Below are 26,663 nucleotides of genomic sequence, written 5' to 3' on the forward strand. Positions count from 1 at the left end.
TGTATTTGTACAGTATTTTTGTGTCATTTTCAAGCAACTGGAATGGTATGTGGGGTAGCTAGTAGGACCATAAAAATCTATGTGGAAATAGCTAAGTATATGGACATTTAGTGTGTAAAGTACCAATATTGTCCCAAGTAAAACTGAAACTAAAACTAAAATCTATTGTTTATTGTAAATGTTTATTTTGGTGTTCCCAAAACACCTGTAATTACATACCTTTATTCTGTGAATGGCACGTGAAGGGGACAATATTAGTACTTTCCTAGAGAAAGCAAAGAATGTTTGTCTTCCATTTTACAAAAAGTTTGGTCAGGCTAGGAATAACACTTTTTAAGATATCAATGTCCAAACATGCAGAAATCCGGTGGGAAATGCTAGAGTCATCAGGTGGGAAAGACAGGTAAAGTTGAGTGTCGTCTGCATAACAGTGATTAAATCAATGGGAGCGAATGGTCTCACCTAAATATATACTGATCCCTGAGGCACACCTGTGGTGAGGTCATAAAACTTATACCTGATACCTGTCCGTGCCAAGACACGTTGAAAAAACGCCCTTTAAGGTAAGATTCAAACCAGTCAAGAGCTTTTCCAGAAATTGCCAGTTCAGATAGTATAGAAAGGAGAATGTCATGGTTAGAAGTATCAAAGGCTGCAGATAAATCTAGTAGAATTAATACTGATGACTGAGCAGAGGACTTAGCTACTCTCAATGTTTCAGTCACAGACAGAAGAGCAGTTTCAGTAGAATGACCACTCTTGAAACCAGACTGCATAGGGTCTAGTAGATTATTCTGATGAAGAAAGTCACATACTTGCTTGAAGACCACTTTCTCCTAAGCCTTTGACAAGAAAGGAAGAAGGGAGACAGGTCTGTAGTTCTTCACCTGGATTAAGTTAACTTTTCTTTAGCAGAGGTGTAACCCTAGCCTGTTTAAAAGAATAAGGAACTATTCCAGAACTGAGTGAAGCATTAAATACATGTGTGACTGCCGGTAGAACAGCGGATGCGATAGATTGTAGAAGAGTGGACGGGACAGGATCCAATGGACATGTTGTTGGATGACTTCACTGAAGCAATTGAGAGACTGCTTCCTCATCAAGAGGAGAGAAAGAGTCCAATGATGCTGTCATACTAACATAAGGCAAAGCCATCCTTATAGGTTCATCAAACTGAGCACTTATTTTAGCAACTTTTTCCGTGAAAAATGTTGCAAAGTCATCTGCTGACAGTGAAGTAGTTGATGGTGGTGGTGGAGGATTGAGAAGAGACTTGAAAGTGGAAAAAAGTTTTCTACTGTCAGTGGGTCTTGAGGAAAGAGGACATGCTACATTCAGACAAGATGCCAGTGTAGAGCAGAGAGTCTCTGTAGTGTCATTAACCTCAAGTGCCAAGAATGAGCTAGGAGTAGGTAAAGCAGATGTTACTAATGTTGCAAAATGGTCGCTTGAGAGGCTTCTGAGGTTACGCCGGAACGAAATTGTCGGAGGAGGAGCTGCTGGGTTATCCAGCAGACGCATAGAGAATCTGATAAAGTAATGATCCGATACATGTAATAGATTAACCAAAACATCTGTATTACAGTTACGTACCAGAATTATATCAAGATCTTTACCAGCCTTGTGAGTAGGAGGACTGTGGACACGTGTGATTTTAAATGAGGAGACAGGAAGTCAATTGAAGACGAGTTATCCAAATGAATATTAAAATCGGCAAGGATTAATAATGGGCATGCATCCATTGGAATAGCAGACAGTAGAATGTCCAACTCATTCAAAGTTCCCAAGTTGTCCTGGAGGGCGATAAATAACCACCAAGTATAATTTGTATGGCTCAGTTATCATGATGGAATGATATTCAAACGAGTTGTGGACCTGAGCAGGCAGCAACTGCGTAAACCTCCAATCATCAGAGACGAGAAAGCCTGTCCCGCCTCCTCTACAAGACGAACAACTGGTATGCGAAAAATCATAATTGGTCGACAACACTGCAGGTGTGGCAGTATTCTCTCACCTAATCCACGTCTTTGTAAGCGCAAGCAATTTAAGCGATAACTGTGAGGCCAGAGCAGGAATGAAGTCCGCTTTATTCACTGCAGATTGGCAATTCCACAACCCCACAGAAAAAGTAGGACGAGCCTGCTGAACTGATTGTTGCCTTTCAACATCAGTGCGCTTATTAACCTGACCGGATACAGGGATATGTTGAAGGCACATTATTACTAGAAGGATTATCAGATAACAAGATAAGGTGAGACAAGAGTGAAACTTATCTGAGAGGTGCCTTGCTTGTGTCCTTGCTCGGTGGACTCATCGCAGGTAGACTCCATTCGTCTTGACACAAGTAAGTCTTCACACATATGGTGGTTGCTATGCTTAATAACACAGTTGTTTTGGTGGTTGCTAGGGTAATCATGTTGGTTACTATTGTGGTTGCTAGGGTCACATTATAGTGGAGGTTGCTAGGGTCATTAAGATGGTTGCTAGGGTAATTAGGATGGTTGCAGGGTGTTGCTAGGGGTACATATGGTGGTTGCTATGCTAAATAACGCATTTGCTATGGCGGTTGCAAGGGTAATCATGTTGGTTGCTATGGTGGTTGTTAGGTTGACATTATAGTGGTGGCTGCTAGGCTGTTGCTAGGGTAATTCAGATGGTTGCTAAGGTGCTGCTAGGGTACATATGGTGATTGCCAGAGCCGTATATGTATAAAGATTTGTTTGACATGGATTGGCTTCAAAAAATATACATTTTTACAAGACCTGTATACACATGGATTGACATGGATTGGCTTGAAAAAAAAAAGACACATCAGGGCACCAAGGCCAAAGTTAACTATCCAGTAGGCTACATAAATGTTATCAAAGTAGTCTATTCACAGCAGACCTGCATCAATGATGTATGAAACATTACAAAAACATAAAACATGACATACAGTACCCTCTGGAATTATTGGCGCCTCTGCTAAAGTTGACTAAAAAACAGTATGAAAAATAATCTGTTGGTGATTTATTGTAATTGCACAATGAAAAAAAATAGGAAAAAATCCAACCTTGAAGTGAAGGAAATTTATTTTGAGTAAAAGGAAAGAAAGAAATATTTTCAACAAAAACACGTTGCTCACAATTATTGCCACACATATAGACCACACTTCCAGAAAAAGTTACTGTACCATTCAGTAACTCCTGCTGTTTACATTGGTAAATAAATGATTGGACAGGCTTTTATCTGGTATGCCCTCTAAATAATCTATTAGCAGTGTGGTCACTTTTGAAGATTTTTTGGAGGGACTTGGTGATCCGAAGATGGTACCTTTGTCTGTAACTCTCCAACAGTGGTTCTTATGGTTTTCTTTCCTATCTTACCATCCTCCATACTGTACATGGGGGCAAGATAACCATGGGTCTTTGTCCAAGCATGTTTGTCACATTTCCAGATGATTATAACCTTTTGATCATTGTTTTAACTGTAAATATAGGAATATTCAACAAATTACCTAGTTTTCATAGACATTCTCTGACTTACAAATGTCAACACACTTTCTTTTTATTTAAATTTAGTGTATTATTTTGTCTTTCCGATGTTGAAAAATGACTAGAGGATTTAGCCTCTGTGTGACTTTATTTTCATACCATAGTGAAAAAAAAGTCATGAACTATTTCTGATTAACTTAAATTAATTTTTCAGGGGTGCCAATAATTGTGAGTAACATATTTTCATTAAAAAAATATATTTCTTTATGAGATTTTCCTTTTTCTAAAAATAAATTTGCATCCCTTCAAGGTAGGATTTTTCCTTCTTTTTTCATTGCGAGATTACAATAAATCACCAAGAGATTATTTTTTACACCGTTTACATCTTTAGCAGAGGTGCCAATCATTCTGGAGGGTACTGTATTACATAGAACTGTAAATCATCTGATTTTAATATTTACAGATATCTAGGCAATATTTAACATTTATTTTCTATTTGGCCTGTTATAATATCATGTATTGAACAATTTAAGCACAGCTCAGCTTTAAAAAACTCAAATAGCCTACATGCATGCATTTTGTGATCACTAAGGCTACTTTGACAAACTCTTAGTCAGCTGTATATCTTCTGTATATCTAGGCGATATTTGAAATATTTATTTTATATTTGGCCTATTATGAAATCATGTATTGAACAATTTTAACACATTAAGAAACTTAACCTGTTGAGGAGTATGGTCACAAATATGTGATCAGATGCAGCTGGGCCCCTGGGAGTACGATCACAAATATGTGATTAGAACGTTTTTGAAAAAGGTTCTATAACATGATGCAACAATTACCCTCAGGGACTTTTCTGCCATTAAACAATTTTAAGAACACTGAAACTATAGAACGTTCGCGTAGAATTCTAGAAGGAGCCAGGAAAATAATTCACTCTCTGGGGAACGGCATTGTCTTAAAGAATTCACTCCTCAACAGGTTAAAGCCCAAAGTTGGAGACATGCATGTAGAAAACCAGATCACTCTGGAACGGCTAACTGTACAGGAGAATGCTTTACACTTTTGTGTTCGGTAAGGTCTGCTGTTTATTCTGATATATAGTTTGTCTTGTGTTGAGTGAAGAGTTTGTGAAGTATTCCACCGAGATGAATGGGTAGGGAGATGGGCGCAGAACTGTATGTAGAATAATATTACATTAAAGTTACTTTTCTCGCCAACCGTTTACACTAGGGCTGTCAAAATTGCTCAAAAATGACATTCGAATATTCCCTGTTAAAAAATCACATATTCAAAACTATTTAAACATTTGGTTGCGCCTTTTGTCAATGATGCGCATTACGTAAATAAAAGGACATATTAATACAAATAGATATATTTATTTAAGTTTAAACATATTTGACAACGTATTACCTACACAAAAACAAGTAAATCAACTAATGGCCAAGACCGCAGACCTCACTCTCGCTCACTCGCACGCACTCTTTCTCTCTCTTGCCCGCACCCTCACACTCTCTGCGCATAATGGTTAAAAATGAAATAAAAAATAAACAAAATGTTGCTGGTGCTGGTGCTGATGGTGCTGATCAAGAGTTTTGTGCAAGCAATTTAAGGTTGCGACTCTTGTCAGAAATAATCTGTACTGCAAAAACGAATGTTCAGAGACCATTCTTAAAATTGACTAGTTATTTAAACTCCATAGCTAGCCTACTATAGTACAGTGGGTCCCATTTAGAAGTGGCCACTTCATTTGCGCTTCCTGTGATTCGCGCAGCTGCGTGAAATGTATTACAACTTTTCGCTACAAGGTGGCAGCTTATGACCGCTGTAGCATTGCCGGTAAACAGGGCAGCGGATTGCATTCAGAGGCGTTGCAAGCGGCAGTGTAATTGATACTGTAAGCTACAGCATGATACTAAAGATCACCTCGTTGAAGTCATACAGTAGACTAGGCTAAATCAGAGCCTACTTTTTTATCAAGCTGGGGCCAGAGATGATGGCCTTTGGCGAACAGTTTAGGCCTACTCAAAATGAGTAAAACCAAATTTGGCAAAATCTCACACAAACCAAGGCACACAAAGACTGTAAAGAAATGAACAAGAGAATCAAAGCTGGAGCTGCAGGCTTGCTTTGAAAGCACCAACTGGAGCGTTTTTGAAGCTGCAGCTACAAACCTCAATGACCTCACTGATCCTGTAACATCTTATATCAGTTTTTGTGAGGACACCTGTGTGCAAACCAAGACCTTCTACACATACAATAACAGCAAACCTTGGTTCACTCCTAATTTTAGGCCTAGTCCACACGTACCAAACCGATCTTTTTTTCCTCCGTCTTCCCTGGAACCGTATCAAGAATATTTGCGTCCAAACGGATCCATCTCAACATGACTCAACACGTTACTTCATACCCCAGGCCTATAGGTGGCACTGTTTCTTTACAGAAATTGACCAAAACAAAGCGCTTTGTTTTGCCACCCACCCCCACCCCCGCAAAAACAAATTCACGCGTGTACAATATTTGTCCGTTTCCCGGTTTTAGGTCCGTGCATTGCAAAAAAAGTAGCCTACATAGCATAACAATATCCACATGCAATAATACAACAACAACGCGTCTCACGATGACCTATTAATTTGGACAAATTGATACAGCCCTATAGCTAAAGTTACCTTTAGTTTTGTTCTAGCGCATCGCGTGGCGTCTGGCTTTAAACAGCTGTAATCTAACGTTCTGACAAGCACACCAATTGCCTACCTTGTTCTTGCCCATCTGGAATAACTCCTCTAGCTTTGCTGTCTCCATCCTTTCTGTTTTCGTTGTTTAAACTTGTGATATCCAGAACTAGTGAATTAGCCCAACATTGTGTGCTGATAACCATATATAGATAGCCGAGTAAAAAAAAAACAACAAGTAGCCTAGTTATGTGCCTGCGTCGATTCTGTCTTTAAAGTTTAATAATGTTCTGCACCTTTTACTAAAGAATAAAGAAAATTAAGAAGACATCTGAGCTGCACCGGCGTCTCTCCTTCTCTCTAACATTTTTTGGCTTTGGCTAAATATTTCTAAAATCATTTGAGTTTCACTAGTCACATGTTTTAACAAGCAACACTTCTTATTGAACTAATGACAGACTTTGTCATATGAATGCTGTCATTTTGTTAACATTACTGTTAAGGAGATGCTGTAGGCAAAGGCTATATTTCAACCTCGTTAGTGTAGTAAAAAAAAAAATCAGAACTATTCACAAGGTTTCTGGGCAGCATATTTATGTTCTGTTAGCAAGCGAACTTCTCATGACTACCGACAAAGTAGCCTACTGCCAGCTGACGAAGCTCTCATTTTAAAACATTACTGAGAGACAGGCACTGTACAATCAAGAAATATTTCCACTGAATCCAAAACTATGTTTAACATTATGTACAAAGCTTAGGCTACAGTGGACTAGCATGTTGCAGGGGCTGCTAAAAACACAGAGAAACACATTGAAAACTCGGCCAATCACAGCCCTTGCTGTCGAATGCGCCGTCCGGTTCGACCGTGGAACGCCACAGCAGACTATGCTGCCCCCAAGCGGCTGCAGTTGTACTTACATTTCACCCAGCTGCGTGAATCACCTTGATCGTGAAGGAAGTGTCAATTTTTAACTGGGACCCACTGTACCATAGTGCTCTCTCTCTCTCTCTCACACACACACACTCACACACACACACACACACACACACACACACACACACACACACACACACACACACACAGTACCTTTCTTAGCCACAGTTCATTTTAGTGGTGATATGTGTTATGGACATTGTTATGCACATTATTGACTGCAGTTTATTCTCATCAATGTCAGTCCATGAATGCATATTGATCAGTTGTTAACTAATACTGTAGGCCTAGAAGTTGCATTTGAAAATGTTACTGTTGTAGGCTTTTTGTTTTTTATTTCAGCCACACTGTTTTAAAGTGGTTAGGACCATTATTTCACACCAATTTTGAATAAGCCATAGCCTACTGCAATACCGATTTCATGGTTGCACCATGCACATATTCGCCGATTATGTGGCCCTCAGTAACCTATAAATTCAATGATGTGGCCCTCTATGAAAATGAGTTTGACACCCCTGCTCTAAAATATCTGTCCTGGCCTGGTTGCACCGGATTGTGGCCAAACGACAGAAGCGCGGAGAACCCTCCTTTGTCTACCAAAAAGTGTTACTTTGTGCCCCGCACTCCCCCACTGCTTGTGAAAGAAGGGGGTGGGGGAGGGGGGCTTAACGTGAAAAAGCTTAATGTCCCAAAACGGCAACAAGTCATAATGGTAGGCTACAGGAAGTGGGGGGAGGGTATGGGATGACCAGAGCCGTCTTCGCTGTGCTATTCAGAAAGCATCTTCTATTGTCTTTCCAGGCGCACACAGCTCGTTAAAGCCTATCGAGTGCCTTAACAGTTTGTTAAATAAAGTGATGCAGATTACATTATTTATTTCTGATTAATTGTGTCTTTTGATGTCTTTTGCAACATCTGCTTGTTAGGCTGGGCTACTGTCAATGTCCTGTACAGGTAAATGTTCAACAATTGCTGGTGTAGGCCTACAGGCTATAATCAATTAGGGACTGTTCAGGGGCTACCGGAGGAGTTTTGGGAGCGTTAGTCAAAAAGACCCTCCCTCGCCAGCAAGAAATTTTTCTACGACCCTCCAAAGTGATTGAGAAAAAATGCATGACCCTCCCCAGTCCCAACAATTTAGGCTATTGATGCCTTCTGTAGGCTACTGGGTCAATTTGGGAGCTTGCATGCTACGACTCCTTCCTTGAAATGCCTTGAAAAGGCTGTCGTTTGCACAATTTCACAATAATCACCGGGACCGAAACAAACCTGTCAACTTTTCCCGGGTTTATCGCGTATTTTAACTTTTTCCTCGCTGTCTTAGGAGGTGCTGCAGGGCAGTCGCGCAAGGGGTGCGAGGCCCTGTCGCGAACTTGACAGATGCATGAACTTTTCGTGCATGAAATCATCGCGATAGCTTACTTTACACATAGCCAAGGCTACCGTCGGTGCATTTTAATAGTAGCCTAGTCTAATAAGCTACACCAGCTTGTCTGTAAGAGGGGAAATTGTATAGCCTATAACATTAGCTGAGTCACATATTTGGCCATATGGTGTTTATCATAGGCTACATCACGAAACCAAATAGTGTAACAAAGGCGAACACTTTAACAGGGGAAATGAATCGGGCATGAATCATTGTGCTGAACGGTATTTGTCAATGAGCAGAAACACACACGACATTCAAACTGTTGATAAGATGTGCACTATGGAAACTGGTCTGTAGGCTAACACTGGACAAATAAATGACACTGACTCGCCATATCTTGATTTGCCGCAAACTCAGCAATGAAATCATAGGCCAGTTTGCAGGTAGCATAACGTCTTTTTCAATTAATAGAAGGGAGAGCCCAGTCTCTCCTGTGACATTGAGGTGCGCAAATAGTTTTTAATAGCCTGTTCAACTTCGAAAAGCTTTGTTCACCCGATGCCAGTCACTGATCGCAATTTCAAATTTCGGGAAGCTTTGTTCAATCTTTTTAATTTTTAAGTGCAGTAGGCCCCTATCTGCCCCCTTTGGAATTATATCTCGAGCCTATTATATGGTCCAGTCCTGGGATTCGGACGTGCTCAAAAAGAAAAGAAAACAACACTTTTTTTATAGACGGTTATGAGGAGCAATATGAGTCGTGTCATTCAGACACAACCCTCTTGTTGCTTTGATATCTTTTCGTTGTCGCTTGAGCGTCGGCAAGCAGGCATGTTCTTGGGTTGCAATTTAAGTGAAATTTCTACAGTAGGCATACAACATGCAACATGCTTGTTAGGCTGGGCTACTGTCAATGTACTTGTACAGGTAAATGTTCAACAATTGCTGGTGTACAGGCTATAATCAATTAGCTAAATCATTTGTCTAGCTGTTTAAAAAAAAATCATGCTACATTCAAACACAAAAGGTGCTTTGATATCTTTTTCATTTGAACGTCGGCAAGCAGGCATGCTGCGGTTGCAATGAATGAGGATAATTGGTTTTATCTGCGGATTTATTTTTTGCATTATTTTGAATATGACTCGCTCCAGTCTCAACAGCACGTCTACTTTTTCCACACGCATCTAAGTTCTAACACACATATCCCCTCTCGCTTTCTCTCTCTCCATTCCTGTGCACGATGCTTTCTTAAAGGAGCTGCACCATCTTACAACAATTGCATCTACATTTTCATATTAGAATGTTTTGTCAAGTGTAAGCTTAAACGACCGTGATCAATTTAAGTTCCTGTGCCCCCGCTGAAAGTCTCATACGCTTATCGTTACACTATCAAATCTATAAGTAACCGTGACAAATAGCGTATAAGATATATAAACTCATGCTATTGTATTATCATATATGTTTGGTAATGGCTCAGCTTTCTCTGATTGTTCTACTGACTTGGAAACTGCATCATGGAAGCAGTAAGTCAAGTCGCATCAAAAATAGTAGTGGCAGAACTCCAAAGTGACACCTTGTGGTTGTTTGTGTCAACTGCAGTTTGTGCCATTTCTGCTGAGAAAATGGGGTGCGTGATTCCTGAAGGAACCCATCCAAACTTAACTGGGACCCACTGTACATCAGAAGCTCACCCAGTTCTCAGTGTCTGCCTCTACCTGTCAGTGGATCATCAGCTTTCTGACTGACAGGCAGCAACATGTCAGACTGGGGAGCATCTCATCTAAAACCCGGTCCATCAGTACAGGTGCCCCACAGGGGTGTGTTCTTTCCCCACTGCTTTTCTCCCTCTACACTAATGACTGCACCTCAAAGAGCCCATCTGTAAAACTCCTGAAGTTTGCAGATGACACCACAATCATTGGTTTGATCCAGGATGGTGCAGGCAGGAGGTGGAACAGCTGGTTCAGTGGTGCAGTCAGCACCACTTGGAGCTTATCCCCAAGAAGACTGTGAAGATGACAGTGGACTTTAGGAGAAGTCCTGCCCCACTCCCCCACCTCGCCATTCAGAACGACACAATGTCCAATGTGGATTCCTTTAGGTTCCTAGGATCAACCATTTCACAGGACCTAAAATGGTCTCTCCACACATCGACACTATCCAGAAAAAGGCCTAGCAGAGGTTAAACTTCCTGAGACAGCTAAGAAAGTTTAACCTGCCTAAGGAGCTGCTGGCTAGCCTGGCGAGCCAGACCTACATTAAAATGTAGGGTCTGGGCACTCACCGTTCGCAGTGCTCAGTCCGACGGGCGGGATAATCAGTTGTCTTTCAAATTCCCTCTGCACTAATGGGGCCTTAATAGGATATTTGTTTTCAAGTAGCAGGGAATTCAAGCCAAACCGTTGCAACTCTGTCATCAATCATTATGTTAAGCCCACAAAACGACTCTATACACGATTTCAATGCCCTGATTGAGTTTCGATTTCTGGAGCTCACAAGCTAACGGAGAGTTGCTAGACTAGCCCTGCCAGCAAATTTAATTTGCTGCCGCTAGGGGCGCGTCTAGATTTCTAGGCTAGCTGCTGGCCACTTTCTATCATCATTCAATCTGTCATCTGCACCTTTATCACTGTCTGGTTTGGGTCTGCCACCAAACGGGAGAGGGCCAGAATGCAACGGACAATTAGGGCTGCAGAGAGGACCATTAAAGCTGACCTTCCCTCCATCCAGGACCTGTACCGGTCCAGGGTCAGGAAAAGGGCAGCAAAAATCCAAAAATCTCTACAGACCCCTCACATCCTGGTCACAAACTGTTCAACCTCCTTCCTCTTCCGTTTGCCAAAACCAGCCGACACAAAGACAGCTACTTCCCCCAGTCACTCTGACTTTGTTCAGTGTAAGGGTGGGGGCTGTTACTGAGTGTTCAACAATCAACACTGTTCTGCTCATCTACCTCATGTGTACTTCAACCTTACAGTTACAATAATGTTATTAATACATTATCATTGCACTGAACTGCCTTGCACTATATTTATATTTAATCTTAAACCTCATTCTATACTGATATTGCAGTATTCCCATCCTTTTTCAACTGTATATTGCATCTTACCTGTGTCTGTTGAGGTGTCCACGACTTGGCAAACTTGACAGGGCCAACAAGGAAGCGGACATCCCCAGTCATACCCTTTCCACTTTGTGCAATAATTTCATTAACCCTTTAGGCGCCAGAGGTTTTTTTTTCGAAACGTTCTATTTTGACATCTTCATTTCAAAAGGCTATATCTTAAAAGTGATAAGAGATAGAGACTTTCTGTAAATTAGAGAAATATTAAGGATGACCCAAAGTTTATGTAGAGATTAAATGTTTATATTTTACTAATTTGCATATTATGACGTCATATGGTGGCGGCCATCTTGGATTATAGAATTTTCATGAAAAGTTGCATGTTTGAATGATAAAATGCACCACTTCTGTTCCCCCAAAATGTCCCTCACCTTCTGTATGCTATATTGCACAATACTGAATGCTCAGGTAAATAGTAAGTAGTAAACAAACTGTATAAATCATTACTAATAAACGGCAGAAACAAACCAAATGCATGTAGCGGTAGGCTGGCCTTTTGCTGTAGAGATTTTCCATTTACTACATACAGTAGGCACTCTGATTCCATATATGGGGCACATATATATTATTCAGATGACACACAAACACAAGTAGACAAGACCTGTTTAGTTCAAAAGCTCACTTGGCAAGGCACAGATCAGGAGTGAGATGACGAGACAAGACAAGAGACAATATTAGTATTTTTTTTCTTTTTGTTGTTTTTTTTTTTTTTCTTAGCTGACAAAGACACACACATCACAAGGACATGAACACACAAAAAAGAACACATAGGCCTAGTGTATGTCAGGGAAAAAGGTAGCAAATCAACAGTCTAAATCATTACTAATAAATGGCTGACAATTTTTTTTTATGTAGCAGGCCTTTTGCTGTAGAGATAATGACTCCCTATCCCTATCCATACAGGGCCGGCATTCCCATCATCTTGTGATAGACTATGCATAGCCTAATGGCTCCCCTGCCCCGTGTCACCACCTCTGCTCCTGCTGCGAGCAACATGGCCAGATCTGCCTCGTGCGCGTGCCGAGTGGAGAATTTGCGCAGCTCGGACTAGGCCTACGGTCATTATCATTGCGACTCCCCACACTGCCACTACGTTCCCCCCTAACTATCCTATGAGCACTTCGACCTCGTCTAACATACCCAGTGGCATTAGACAAAGGCTCCACCATTACTGTCGCCGCGGACAAGGAGAAGCACACGGTTAGAAGATAGAAGCTAGCTACATGGACATTACCTCCAGCCTCGTTAAGCCCACACCACTAACACCCTGCTAACTTCCCGATGAACACTCCAACCCCGTGAAACATTATTCCCACCACTGACATTGGGCAAACAATTCAACGTTTGTGCTTGGTGTAAGCTAAACTCTCACTTTGTCCCGGCTGCATCATTGCAAGGCAGGGGCGCATCTGAAGCCTCACTAAACGAATCACCGTCATTTTCTGAAGGCAGATATTCCCCTTCAGAATCGAGGGCCATCCTTAAAAATATTTTTGGGTCCGCCAAAAAAAATAAAAATGGGTCTTCAAAGAATAGAAGACCCAACACTTCATTTCGGTTAAACTTTTTGATGCCATTAGGCGATAATCTAATGCAAATACTAGCTCTTGGCCACGTTATATTGCTGGCGTTGACAATATCGCTCTGATAAAGTGACTGAAGCTCTCCTTGCTACTCATGCCTTTCACAGTGGTAGCCTGTGCATTCTCACCCCTGGATCCAAAAGCAAACTGGCTGTGAAACAAGCTATCCACCCAATCTGAGCAGGGCATGCACATAAGGATTTTTACAGCAGATACTTCATTGGCCCAAAGAAGTAGTACCTGTGTGTGTGGGGAGGGGGTATGTTCTGTGTTTGGGTTGTTGTTACAATACCATGCTGTGTTATGTTTCCAGTCAGGATACTCTCAATGGTACAGCGGTAGAAGTTGGTCAGTATCTCATTGTCCATACCAAACTTCTGCAGCCGCCGAAGAAAGAAGAGCTGCTGTCTTGCTGACTTTGTGACCCTACATATATTGTGTAACCAGCTCAGATCCTCGCTGATCTTAGTTCCAAGGAATCTGAAGCAGCTGACTCTCTCCACTGCTCTATTGATTGTTAGTGCAGCAGGGAGAGTCCAATTGTTAGAGAAACACAACACAACAATCTCCCGTGGTTGCATTCCACAACAAAAAAATAATCAAAAAACGATGCCAAATCTCTCACAAAATTAGCAAAACGGGAATGGAATCTGTCAAATCTGCTTTACCAAGTATCATAGAAATTCAATCGGTAGTTCTGCATTATCCTGCAACAAAACCACACCAAAAACATGCCTAATAACACAAGAAATAGCAGTAGTGTTAATTGCCAAAGACTCACAGCAGCAGGTAGTGGTTAGACTACTGGCCTTTTGTCCCATTATTTGAAAAAAAAAAAAAAAAAAAAAACACGTCCCCTACCGCACACATTTAGGCAGAAAAGTATCTGCAGAATTCTATGGCATGTCATTTTAATTTTAAACTTTACATTATACAACCCCAAAACAGAAAAAATCTGCAAATCTCTTAAACTCATATTTAGTTGCAAAAAGAACAGACAACATATCAAATGTTGAAAATGACAAAGTTGACCATTTAATGGAAAATATAATGTTCATTTTGAATTTGATATCAGCAACACGTTTCAAAGAAAGTTGGGACGGGAGTAACAAAATGCTGGAAACGTTACAGGCCTAAATAAATAAAGAATACAAAATGAGGAATGTTTCACAACTAATTAGGGTAAATGGCAACATGATTGGGTATGAAAAAGAGCATCCCAGAGAGGCAGGGTCTCTTAGAAGTAAATATGTAGGGGTATTCATCACTCTGTGTAAACCTGTGTGGACAAAGGATGAAACAATGTCATTTTAATGCATCTTAATATGAAATTGTGAAGTATTTGGGAGTTCATCATCTACAGGCCATAATATTATCAAAACATTCAGAGAATCCAGAGACATCTTTGAAACAAGGGAAAGAGCTGAAAAACAAATTGGATGGCCGTGGTCTTTTGGACCTTAGATGACACTGCTTCAATACCAGACCTGTTTCCTGACCTGTCATTGTATGGGCTCAGGAAAGCCTCTGATAACCATTGTCTATGTGCATAGTTTGATACTCAATTCAAAAACTGCAGCCAAAATTGTAACAGCTAAAATTGTATTGAGACATGATACAGAAAATACTACCATCTTATCTGGCCTGAGCTTGTTTAAAATGGACTGAGGTAACATGGAAAAAGGTCCTGTGGTTAGACCGATCAAAATTTGCCATTCTTTTTGGAAATCATGAACTCATCTGGGCTAAAGAGGAGAGGGCCTATACAAGTATCCAACCTATCCAACTTGTTTTAGTGCTCAGTTCGAAACCAAACATCTATGACGGTGTGGAGGAGCAGTAGTGCCTACAGCATGGGTATCTTGCACATTTGGCAAAGCACAATCAATTCTGAATGATGTATACAGGTTTTGAGCAACATATACTGCCATCCAGGCAATGTCTTTTCCAGGGAAGACCTTGAATATTTCAGGAAAACAATGGCAAAATGAATTCTGCAAATATTTAAATAGTATTTCTCCATAGAGGAAGAGTCCAGGTGCTAAGATGGCCTGGTCTGCAGTCCAGATTTGTCAAATTAGGTGCATAATGGAATGAAAAACATGACTGAACTGAGCAACTGAAATCCTCTATCGGGAAGTAATGGGACAACACCATGCAGCACAGTGGTAAACATGCTCCCGCCCCAACTTTTGTTGAAGCATGTTGCTGGCATCAAATTCAAAATGAACATATATTTTCCATGAAATAGTCCAAATTTTCATTTCCAACATTTGATATGTTGTCTATGTCCTTTTTGCTGCTATATATGGGTTTATGAGACTTGTATATATCACATTCTGTTTTTATTTGCATTTTACACAAGGTCCCAACTTTTTCTGTTTTGGGGTTGTACTGACTCCCTAGTGACTATGGAGTCAGTCCTTCCCTGACTGACTCCATAGTTGGACCTCCAGAGCAATTGAAAGCTACCTCACTGTAGCACAAACTGTGGAAACCAGGCCACAATCAGTCACATAACTTGCATATTTTTTTGTTTATAGGCAAAATAGGGTAACACTTTATTTTAATGTGTCGCTATTACAGTGTACCTACCTAATTAGGTACAGTGGTACAACCTGTGTAACAACATGTACTATCAGGTACTGTCATTGTACTTGCATTATGTATTTGTGGGTACCTACATATAGTTGTTGCATTGTAATACTGAGTGCTTTTACAAATCTTTGCCAATTTGCCTAAATTTTCATCAGAGGCAAAGAGCTGACCTGAGACCTGCTGGATGGGGTAAATCTGGCCATGATAGATGGATAGATAGTGAAATGCATGAAAAAATTATTTTCTTTTCTTTTCTTTCTTAATTTTTTTCACACTTTTCAGATTTTTTTAGTTTTCGCAGTCAGGATGGTGTTAATTTTGTCACCGATTTTTAACTTAGTCTTAGTCTTGTGACGAAATGTCCTTTTTAGTCTTTGTCATATTTAGTCATTCAAATATCATTTTTGTTAGTCAAGTTTTAGTTGACTAAAAGTCTCGTCATTTTAGTCTAGTTTTAGTCAAAAGAAAACTACAGGTATCTTAGTCTTAGTCAGTTTTAGTCAAAACATTTTAGTTTTTTTTTTATAACAAATTATTTCTGATTACCATTTCAGTCAAATAGTGTTAGGCTTAGTGGTAGGCCTATTGTGTAGGCTAATATAGCCTACTGCTGAAGTAGGTCTATTTTTTATTTATTTTTTGGGTAAGGCTATTTGTACCCCTGGTACAATTAGCAGTGTATGCTATTCGTACCCTGGTGCAATAAGAAGTGAATTCTATTCGTACCTCGTCTGGTACAAATATCAATGTATGCTATTCGTACCCCGGTGCACATAGCAATGTGTCCTATTAGTACCCCGTCTGGTACAAATATCAGTGTATGCCATTTGCACCCCTGTGCATTTAATCTGGCATATTAATCACACAATGTAATTTTTTTTTTTTTTTTTTTTAAACAAGCAACATGTTTTTTGTTGTTGTTACATAACAGAGTGTGAATAGCTCAGCTGTGTAATAGACACTCTGAATAAGGTATGCTGTTTGCATCAATGTACAGTTAGAAGTGGATGCTATTCGTAGCCTGGTGTTTATAGTACTGCATGCTATTTACACCCTGGTGCAAGAACTAGCTAATGTGAAATGCATGAACTAGGGCAAAAAAAGTGAAAAAAAATTTTTTTGCCCTGGTCTGGTCTGATTTATTTTGTAATTTTCAGATTTTCCTAGTTTTCAAATAAGGTCCGGGGTCAGAACAAAAGACAGATTTAGATTTTGACAGGAGCTTGTGATATCTTTAAAGTAAGCTACTTGGGCTCACGCAAGCTGTCAAACACTGTCCAATCACCTATGTGGTGCACCCCTCTGTTTATAGACCCTTTCATCAAGGTAAACAAAAACAATGCTTGAACGTTCTATTTGGGCCCCAATCTACTTCCTCTGCATTAAGATAACATATGGAATGTTAAAAAGGAAGTCTTGTGGGGCCAGCTATGATGCTGATAATGGAACTCTCTTGAAAGGGTCCATACATCCAGCCAGTGTTTATGTTAGCTAACTGTATCTGGATGTGTTGCTATCAGAGCAAGACGTTAGAGATGGCGCATGACATGCAGTGATGCCTCGTATAAAAAATAACCGAACCGAAATCCACGTTGTTATCCACGTTGTTATTCGATGCAGTTACTACCGTTTGCGTCGGCACCGGTGCCATATTAGAACCGTGTTTCGGTGCCCAACCCTATTTGCCACACAAATAGAACTTGACAGTTCCAGGTGTTCCGTGGCAATGTCTTACTTGCTAACTTTCACTTTCAATTAAATGTCATTGCAATAAGCGAACAGACTACTTGTGGAATGATATGAAAGACATTAGTCGGTAAGTAACAATAAGTTTGCATCTAAACACCTGGTCGAATGTGGCTTCACAAGGCTGGCGGCTAGCATTATTTATTATCATCGAGGGCTGTCCTAACTCATGTCTCCAGGTTGCTTTGCATTGACTCCTATGGTATGGAAATTCATTTGCAGAGAACGATGCTCCTGTCAACAGTTCCATCTGGGTGTTTTTTTTAAACATAGGCTAAATGTTCCACTCACTGGACCAAGCAGCGTTTCTTGTTGTGTGCAAGATCTGCTCCAGTTTAATCCACACAAAGGATGACAGACAACCAATCTGTTGTACAGATGCATGTGCACCTTCCAGCAGAATATTTCAGATTATTAGCTAAAGAATTTTTTTTCAGTGGAGAACACATTTAAGGCCATGCTGCAAACATTTGATAAGCAATGCGTGTTGCCAGGTCCGCAAGTGTTTTGTTAAGATCCAGTCCCAACATCCCTAGTCTAATCATCTTAAACTATCTGGTGCTGTGGCTCCCTATCGTGATGTCCATCTCTACAGAACCAGATGTCCAGCCCTGCCATGCTGTCCTTTCTAACTGCCTTAAAGGAACACGCTGACGTTTTGGGACTATAGCTTCCCTTACAAAAATTCAATGTTTGCGGCAGATTTGCAACAAACTTGTGGGTGATTTGTGGGAAACAAATGAGTTCACTAGAAAATATTGGCAAAAGTTTGCCAGTGTTGGCCACTAGAGGCAACTTCCAGCAAACCTCTGGCAACAATGACAAGTTGGAAACACTTTACGGTAAGGGTACATAAATTATCATGAATTCATGTATGGGATAATGTATGTTTTTAAATGAACAGGCTCTACCGTTTGAAAAGTAAGCTATTAAACAACACGCATAGCCTATGTTGCATTTCAAATAGGAAGTGCACGCTTAAAACATCCATGTTAAACAACGAACAAATGAGTGAGGCGGTTCAAACATGGCCAGGCCCAGGCAGACTAGCCTTAAAAGTTTTTTCAGAGGCCAGACGCGATGGATGATGATAAATTGGTAACGTCTGAAGCCTCAGATGTCCAGTCAACTCCACCACCACCAGATAAAAAAGCAGAAGTGTCGGGCGTATCTGTCGGAATCAGTGACATTGGAAGTGGAGTTGCGGGGGGTGCGGCCGCTTCAAGACACTGTCATTCTCTGTGTACACTGGACATGCAAAGTGTTCTTTACCCAAAGCATACAGTAGGCCTATGCGTTCACTGTCCATGATCTGCAGGGTTAGGGCCTCCTCGACGAGGCGATTACTGGTCCGCGGATCATTTCTGGCATAATTAAACAGTATCATTGAACCGCGGCCGAAAGAAAGAAAAAAAACTAAACATTTCCCAGAATAGGAAACATTTCTTAATTTATTGTTATCAAATAAAGAGCCATAGCATTAGGGGGTAGTGGTGTGAGCGCTCATTCTTGTGTGTGCGCGCATCTGTGTAAGTTAAACAGTCACCACTGGAGATAACGTGGGTAGCAGCAACAAACAACGTAGCCTTTTTAAAACAACGAACGAAGCGGACTCTTGCTGTCCATGAAAAGATACTGGCTAGATCTTGATTGTCATTCTTTAAGCTACATAGCCTGTCTCCAGTTTTCCTCAATTTGACTAATTAAGAAGGGATAATACTAATAGGATATTTGACCGGCATATCATCAAAATGTCCGGAAAACGAAACCTCTGCCGGTCACTTTGACCGGCACCATTTTTTTCTAGCGGAAACTCTGCGGTGGGTCCATCATTATGATTTATGATTTCTTAAGCATGATCATCATGATTACATGTATGTCAGGTTAATTACTCATGAGTTCATCATGTTTGTGGCCCCTCAACTAAAGTGTGAACAATGGCATGTGTTTAGAGAACTGCATAAGTTGTGTTCAAATCAGAATTTGAGTAGTGATGACATTTTTGGCAGAAAAAGAAATCATCATGATCATTCTTAATAAATCATAAATCATAATGATGTGCTCACCATATTTAATGCTTTAGTTGAGGTGTTGTTCATGTATGAGGTCATGAATGACGGACTATGAACTCATGTAAATTCCTGATGATTCATGAGATATTCCCCCTTACTGTACCTCACTTGTGAGGTATATCATCACCAGTCATCAACCATCCGTGTGTTGGCCCTCCTCTCACCCATCTCACCTGAAGTCCCATCCCCGATTGCCCTATTACTGCCCCCTATCTGGACTCCTGGCCCATACAGCCTAGCTGGGCACCACCACCAGCCTATGGCAACTCTGCCCGATTACTGGCCCGTCTGCCAACCCACCACATGCCCCTCGACAACTCCTTTCCCCTGGACAATTCCAACGCTGGACTATTGAACTTTCTGTCACTAAATCAGGAATAATAAATTACCATAACGGATACGTAATCTTCCCACCTCTTGTAACTTTCAGCTCAAGTGCTTTTAACACCATGTCTTATTCTCTACACCCGACTATCATATGCATTTGTCATGTATACAGACCTTACTGTCATGTACTGACCCTAAGCAGATGGGTCAGGCCCTTGAGTCGTAGATCTGCTCGAGGTTTCTTCCTATATATATCTCCAATTCTAGGGAGTTTTTCCTCGCCCCTGTTACCCGGTTACCCATGGGCCTCTCTCTTGCTTTTCTTTTCTTCCTTTCTTCCCTTCTTTCTCTGATTGCCTACATTCTGTAAAGCGCCATGATACATGTGTTATGTTTTGGCGCTCTATAAGCACAATAAATTGAATTGAAATATTAAGGAATGAAGTAATACGTAAATCATGAATGAATTCATGATAATTCATGTACCCTTACCGTAAAGTGTTACAGACAAGTTTGTCACTAGTGGCAAATGTGTTCACCAGTGATTTGCCATCACACTGAGCCAATAATGGCAAACTTCCAGTGAACTTCTGGTGACAAACCTAATTTGCATAATGACATTGCTGCAAAATTACCAAAATTAACCCCGCCCACCACTCTCCTCGCCCAATGAAAGTAAAATACGTTTTGCAATAATTTGAATGACTCTCGCTGTCTACTGATGCTGATCCTGATGCTGCACACTTTTTGTCAGAGCAAGCGAGCATGTTAGTTAACAGTAACGTTAGTCATCAGATTAAGGCAATGCCATTTGGCAAATAGATGTATTCAGGAGAGCTCATTGCTGTTTGATTTTAATGTCACCATAGTAATAAATAAAATCTGGTATTTTAGTGGAATTGTTACTGTGTCATTTAGTAAATTAAAGGTTTTAAACATGGTGTCACCTGAGTGAAATGACGGAGGAGTTTAACTAGCTTTAACATTAACGAGTTGTATGCGTGTGTCATATGAGTAGACCTACATATTTCATTATACAGTTATATACATGTTGCAGATGTTGCTACCATTGCACAAGGCTGTTCACCATCCATTCAATCCAAATCAGAGCAGAGTTGTGTTCTGTATGCCATCCATTCTTGTTAATAAAGTATAAACTAGTATTTTTTACTTACACATGCAGTGCAGATTTTAAAGATGGCAAGGCTGCAAATGCAGGACTGACAGTGGGCTTATGAGTTGGACTAATCAACGTAGACTATAGCAAAGATGTGAACAAGTCATTTTTTGATTCTTTAAGCTCGAGTCCAAGTCAAGTCTTTTGTCACGAGTCCAAGACAAGTCTCAAGTAATTATTATCAAAATCAGTTGTAGGATAACTTTATGGGGTTCTACCTCCACTGCAATCTGAAGAAACACAAATTAATAACTCTGTTTATTTTGCTTGCCACTTATAAAATCTGCATGATACAACTGACATATGTGGGAAATGGCTCTAAACTAATACTGCAACGTCTTATCATATTTTTTTCTGAAATAAAATGTGGGCAGTCAAGAGTGGATGTGAACTTGGACAGGAAATTGGGTCTCCAATTTAGGATATCGTATAGTCTAATATTATGCTACTTAACACATCCCTATAGCCCTCAGACAAGTCTGTCACATCATAAGGCCAACTATAAATATACAAATTTCCTGTTCCCAGCATTAGCATAACACTTTGCAATGGTTAGCTTATCACCTGTGACGATAAATGCTAAGTTTAACCAGAAATCCTCCTTAGAAATGGATGGGGTTAGTTTGTAACACCAATATGGCAGTTGTCTACACATATCCCACCCCTTCCGTGGCAAAGCGTTGACATGTGAATACATTGAGCCAATCATGTGGTGTGTTGTGAAGACATTGTGCCAATCATGTGTTGTGATCTCGCTGCTGGAGCAAGATTGGTGTTGTGAAGCCTTGTGCACACACATTTCTGCCGAAATAGATGCTCAATAAGTGCCCAAAAAGCGTTGCAATATGGCCACCCAGTGGAGGGACTTGCCTAAAAGGACTTTGGTTTAATGCAGGGGAGGGCAAACTACGGCCCGCGGGCCGGATCCGGCCCACCAAGCACTTTAATCCGGCCAGCCGAGCATTTAATTAGGTTATCAGCCTTCTCGCTATTTTTTTCCTGCTATAGAGACGACGTTGGTTAGCTTTACTACAAACTGCTTTTGACTCTTCTTAGAGAACATTTAAAATGTCAATGTCAAAACATCATGTTACATAGAGATGATACTCTTTATTATCTCCTTTGCAGCAGATATAACTTGAACGTTATGCTACTCCATTTAATAGGGAAAGCATCTGAGCGTGCACAAAGGAGAGAGCCACAGGTTCCAGCTGGCTTGTCATTGTTGATAATTGATATCTCCTTCTTATAAGAAACTTTTAAAAGGAAATCATTAAGGCAACAGTAGTTCCCACTTCTGACCATTTTTAAACTGTGAGAGGGCACATCACTAGGCTATATTTGAGTGGAGCTGGTAAAAGATCATTGAGAACTAAATGTAAATTGTTCTTAAAGTGACAGTGCACCATTTAGAAATGTGTTAAACTAAATGTTGGCCTGTTTTTGCCGGCCAATTTTCAAACCCAGTGTGGCCCTTGAGCCAAAAAGTTTTTTTTGCCCAGGGGTGTAGCAAGCGTGGGGGTTATGGGTGTTATACCATACACACTTTTGCTGAAACACGATTCTATCCCCCCACTTTTTGTCAGATTAAAATTAAAGTAAAATGTGTAAATAAACACTCCCGTAAGAGTTGGAACCGTATCTACCATAACGCACACACAGAGAGACACAAATTGGTCTGTTGATTTGATTGAACAGTCATCCAGCCAATCACATCAAATTTAGTTAGCGTCAGTGAAGAGGGAACCAGAGCCGCTCTGATCAAATTCAAAGTGTGCGTCTTTCAAGGCTACGATACCTGTGCTGCTACTTGGGTCTGCATTAGTAAACGTCTGCAGTTAATGTCTGCAAACGTCTGCACGTCTTAATTAGTAAACCAAAATTCACTGTCTGACTGCAGTGTTTCCCCTACAATGTATTCAGCAGTGGCGCAGCGCCGCTCCTGGAATTCAAGCGCCGCTGCAAAGAAGTTGCATAATTAAAAAAAAACAAAAAACGCGCAAGTGAACTTCAGGAACAGCTGCCGTTCGTTCAGGTTTGATGTCAACAAATAATAGTAGGCTAACGTTGAAGGCACAGTCAGGGATTCCACAGGAGATCACGTTTGTTTGTGTTTATGTTTAAGTTTATTAGCAGACGCAATTCTGTGCAAAAAAACGTAGCCTACATTATGTTAACAAAGGAACCAAATTAAACACGCCAGCGAGGTAGCTCGCCCCTACCTTCAGTAGCCTATTCCCAGATAAATTCCACGCATTGTTTCGTTTTTGTTTGTTATGCAGTCAATGCTGTCAAGCCATGTGTTGCTAACACACCTAGGCTGTGAAACTAAGGTCTAGCCTATTTGTGGGTTTAAGTGAATTTGAGTAATAAGATATGCAACCATTTACATTTGGAGATAGTTTGTAATTCCTGTAGAGCACACCAAAATTATAGAAATGATACAAGACACCAATGGCCAATAATGTGTAATGACATGAAAGAAGTCTATATAGTTTATACAGTGCTGTGCAAAAGTTAAGACACCCATGCTGTAATTGACTAAAGAGAGGAATAAAAAGCATCTTTTGCCTTTTGTCTTAATGCCTTAATTTAAAAAAAAATTATGCCGAAGGACATCAATTATTTCTGAATGTGTCATGTATCGTAAATAAATAAATGTTATTATATAAATAAATGTCTTAACTTATGCACAGCACATTCTAAATAATAATTGTTTGTACAGTGGCCTGTGATTAAGCTTTATTTTGTGTAATTAATTGTAAATAATAATTTTCTGTTGTGTGTTGTGCCATTTCATTTTTGTTTTATTTCAATTTATAATAATAATGTAAGTAACAATTACTAATAATGTAAATGAAAAAGGTGAAAGAAAAACATGAATAATCCTGTTCAAGTACTACAATAATCATGCTTTGTAAATGCTTATGTTGATGGTTATGCCATAATTTGTAACTCATCTGTCAATATCTTTCGAAGTCATTTTTTCACATTTTTCTTTTTTTTTTTTCACGATCAACAGCACCCCTGCTGGAAAAATGTCTACGGGAAACACTGACAATTTTATTTTGTTAGTAATTCTAATCTTAATAATATCAATGGAGAATGCTATGCTAGACAACCATGTGAACCAGCTAACCAGAGGTTATAGCCAAACTATCCAGTGTAACATTTGCATTTAACTGGCTAGATCTGTTAGTGCAAGTACCTCTGTGTTTTTTATTTGTATTTGTCAGTCCTTTGCAGCATTGTATGCATCAATATTATGATGCAAAAAAGTAAAAGGCAGGGGAAAATTGACTCCTTTTAAAAAAAAAAAAATTGTAAGTGGAGTTGTAATGAGATTGCTACAGAGTGTAGGCTAGCCTACTTCAGTCATGCTGCATGAGCCTAATTCTGATTTCCTTAGTGTTTTATGCATAGTGATCTTGGTTTATCCCCTGTACATCATTGGCTATTAAGACTTGTTATTTGGTAGATGCAATAATTGATAGATTATTTATATAGTGCATTTCTCACAGAGGGTCATTCAATGTGCTTTACACAAACAAAAGTGAAGAGTAATAGTTAATAAAAGCATTAAAGAGCAATAGTTAAAGAAAAGTTTAAAAAGTAAAAATTAAAAAGAAAACATAAAAGACACAAGGTAGAATAATTAAAAGAAAGATTCAGAATTTATAACTCAGTACTGTGGCTTAGACTCATTTTGTAGGCCTATTCATGTTTGCAACTTCACTTACATTTAACTGTTCCATGCAGGCTTTCCCTTGTTGAGAGCAAATGAGTTTTAAATCATATAATAATTATAATTAAACATATGGCCAGTGTTGTGCCTGAACGCGTGTTTTTACCTTGGATTTTGGCACAAGGGATTTTAACATCTAATCCTGTGTATTAATGTAATGATAGTTCATGAACTTGTTCATATTTTGTATTATATTTTGCTGTATTACTTCCTGATGAACTCGTTCATTCTGGTGTCTGTGAACGGCACGCTCTCTCAGTTTAACTTCGTTCAATAAGGTGCCAGATTTCTATAGAGCCTTCCAGGCGAAACCCCAGCTAAAACATACCGTAAACAGGCCTTAATATGTAGCCAGCGTTTCTCAAACTGTGGCCCGCGGACCGGCACCGGTATGCAACGTATATTTTTACATTAGTAAAGCAGTCCTCTGATGTGCATGTTTTCACAACTTTTGTGAACAATGTTAGCACTTTAAACATTAACTGCTTTGAAGTGCATGTATAACAATAATAACTGTGATAATGATGATAATCATAATGATAATTAAAGCAACAATTCTGTCCCCTCAATGCTAATGTAAACCCTGGTTGGATAAGGATTCATTGGATATGAAGATGAAATCTGATGCATAGTTCCAGTGTTAAAACTGATAAAAGAATTGCTGTCTGTGGTTCTATATGAGCTGTGGCAATAATTTTGAAAAATAATAGCTCGCAGCAACATGGAAAAAATAACTATGAACTAGTTCATTTTTTGGAACTGTGAACTTAGTTTAAAATTTTGAACTGAACTTTGAACTAGTTCATGGAGAAAGTGAACTTTCCCAACACTGCATATGGCTGTCAAAGTTGTTCTGGAGTCAGTATAGTCCCTTGTCATAAAATGGACATACATAAGTCACTTTGGATGAAAAGTGTCTGCTAAATGAATAAATGTAAAAGTTCTAACTTGAGGTGGGCAGGGGGGCCCTTTTCATGTCTGTGCCCAGGGGCAAAGTGGCTCATAATCCGTCCATGATGTCAAGGGGTATAAATACCAATTCTTCTCATTTGTTGCTTTAACAGTAGGCTATTAAGTGCATAGTTTTATTTGCATAAAATATGTAAAGAAAATGTAGGGAGTTATTTATAATTTGGCCAGGATTATTTCACCCTAACCCAGAACCACCACTTTTAAAAAGCTTGATACACCCTCTCTTTCACATTAGTAAGTGACTGACCTATCTGGGTACTTTTTGAGATGCCTGATGAAATTTGACATTGTTGAACCGGCATCATTATCCTGGTGTCATACACCTTGCAGGTAGCTGTTTGCTTATTTCCACTGTGCACAAAGTTATTGTTAACAAAATTGCTACCATTATGAATTACCAGCTATGTCACATAACAGTAGTTCACCACAAGTCCATTGGAATTGGATCACATTTAACTGACGGTGAAAATATAGCCCTAGAGTTAGCATTCCTATGAGGATGTGCAGTGCAACAGGAAACAGGGTTCAAATTTGCCAATATGTACATATAACCTGTTTGTCTGGTGTGCACCTTTTTCAGATGTACTGTGTTACAGAATATATTTAATTACATAATTTAATTGTTGATATTTAATTTAATATTTTCCTTAAAATACATGAATTACTTTATATGCAATACGATGAAGTCAACAAATTACTTAAAATACAACATGATGAAGTCAACAAAGTGTATTTATGACTCCTATAAATGATCCAAAATGATCTAACTATGTCAAACAAAAGCAGAGGATGGAGCAGGCAATATCTCCTGCAATCTTGCTTTACAATTTTGTCCTTCACTTCTCAATGAGAAATTCTATAATTTGTTTCA

General features: G+C 39.7%; 1 protein-coding gene across 7 annotated transcripts in view; it reads right to left on the minus strand.

Moving 5' to 3' along the window:
• LOC125284068 (protein unc-79 homolog) overlaps window positions 1–26,663 on the minus strand; it is a 257,979-nt gene that overhangs the window by 213,538 nt on the left and 17,778 nt on the right. The window lies entirely within an intron of this gene.

This window comes from Alosa alosa, chromosome 2 (assembly GCF_017589495.1).
Source record: "Alosa alosa isolate M-15738 ecotype Scorff River chromosome 2, AALO_Geno_1.1, whole genome shotgun sequence".
NCBI classification, from domain to species: Eukaryota; Metazoa; Chordata; class Actinopteri; order Clupeiformes; family Clupeidae; genus Alosa; species Alosa alosa.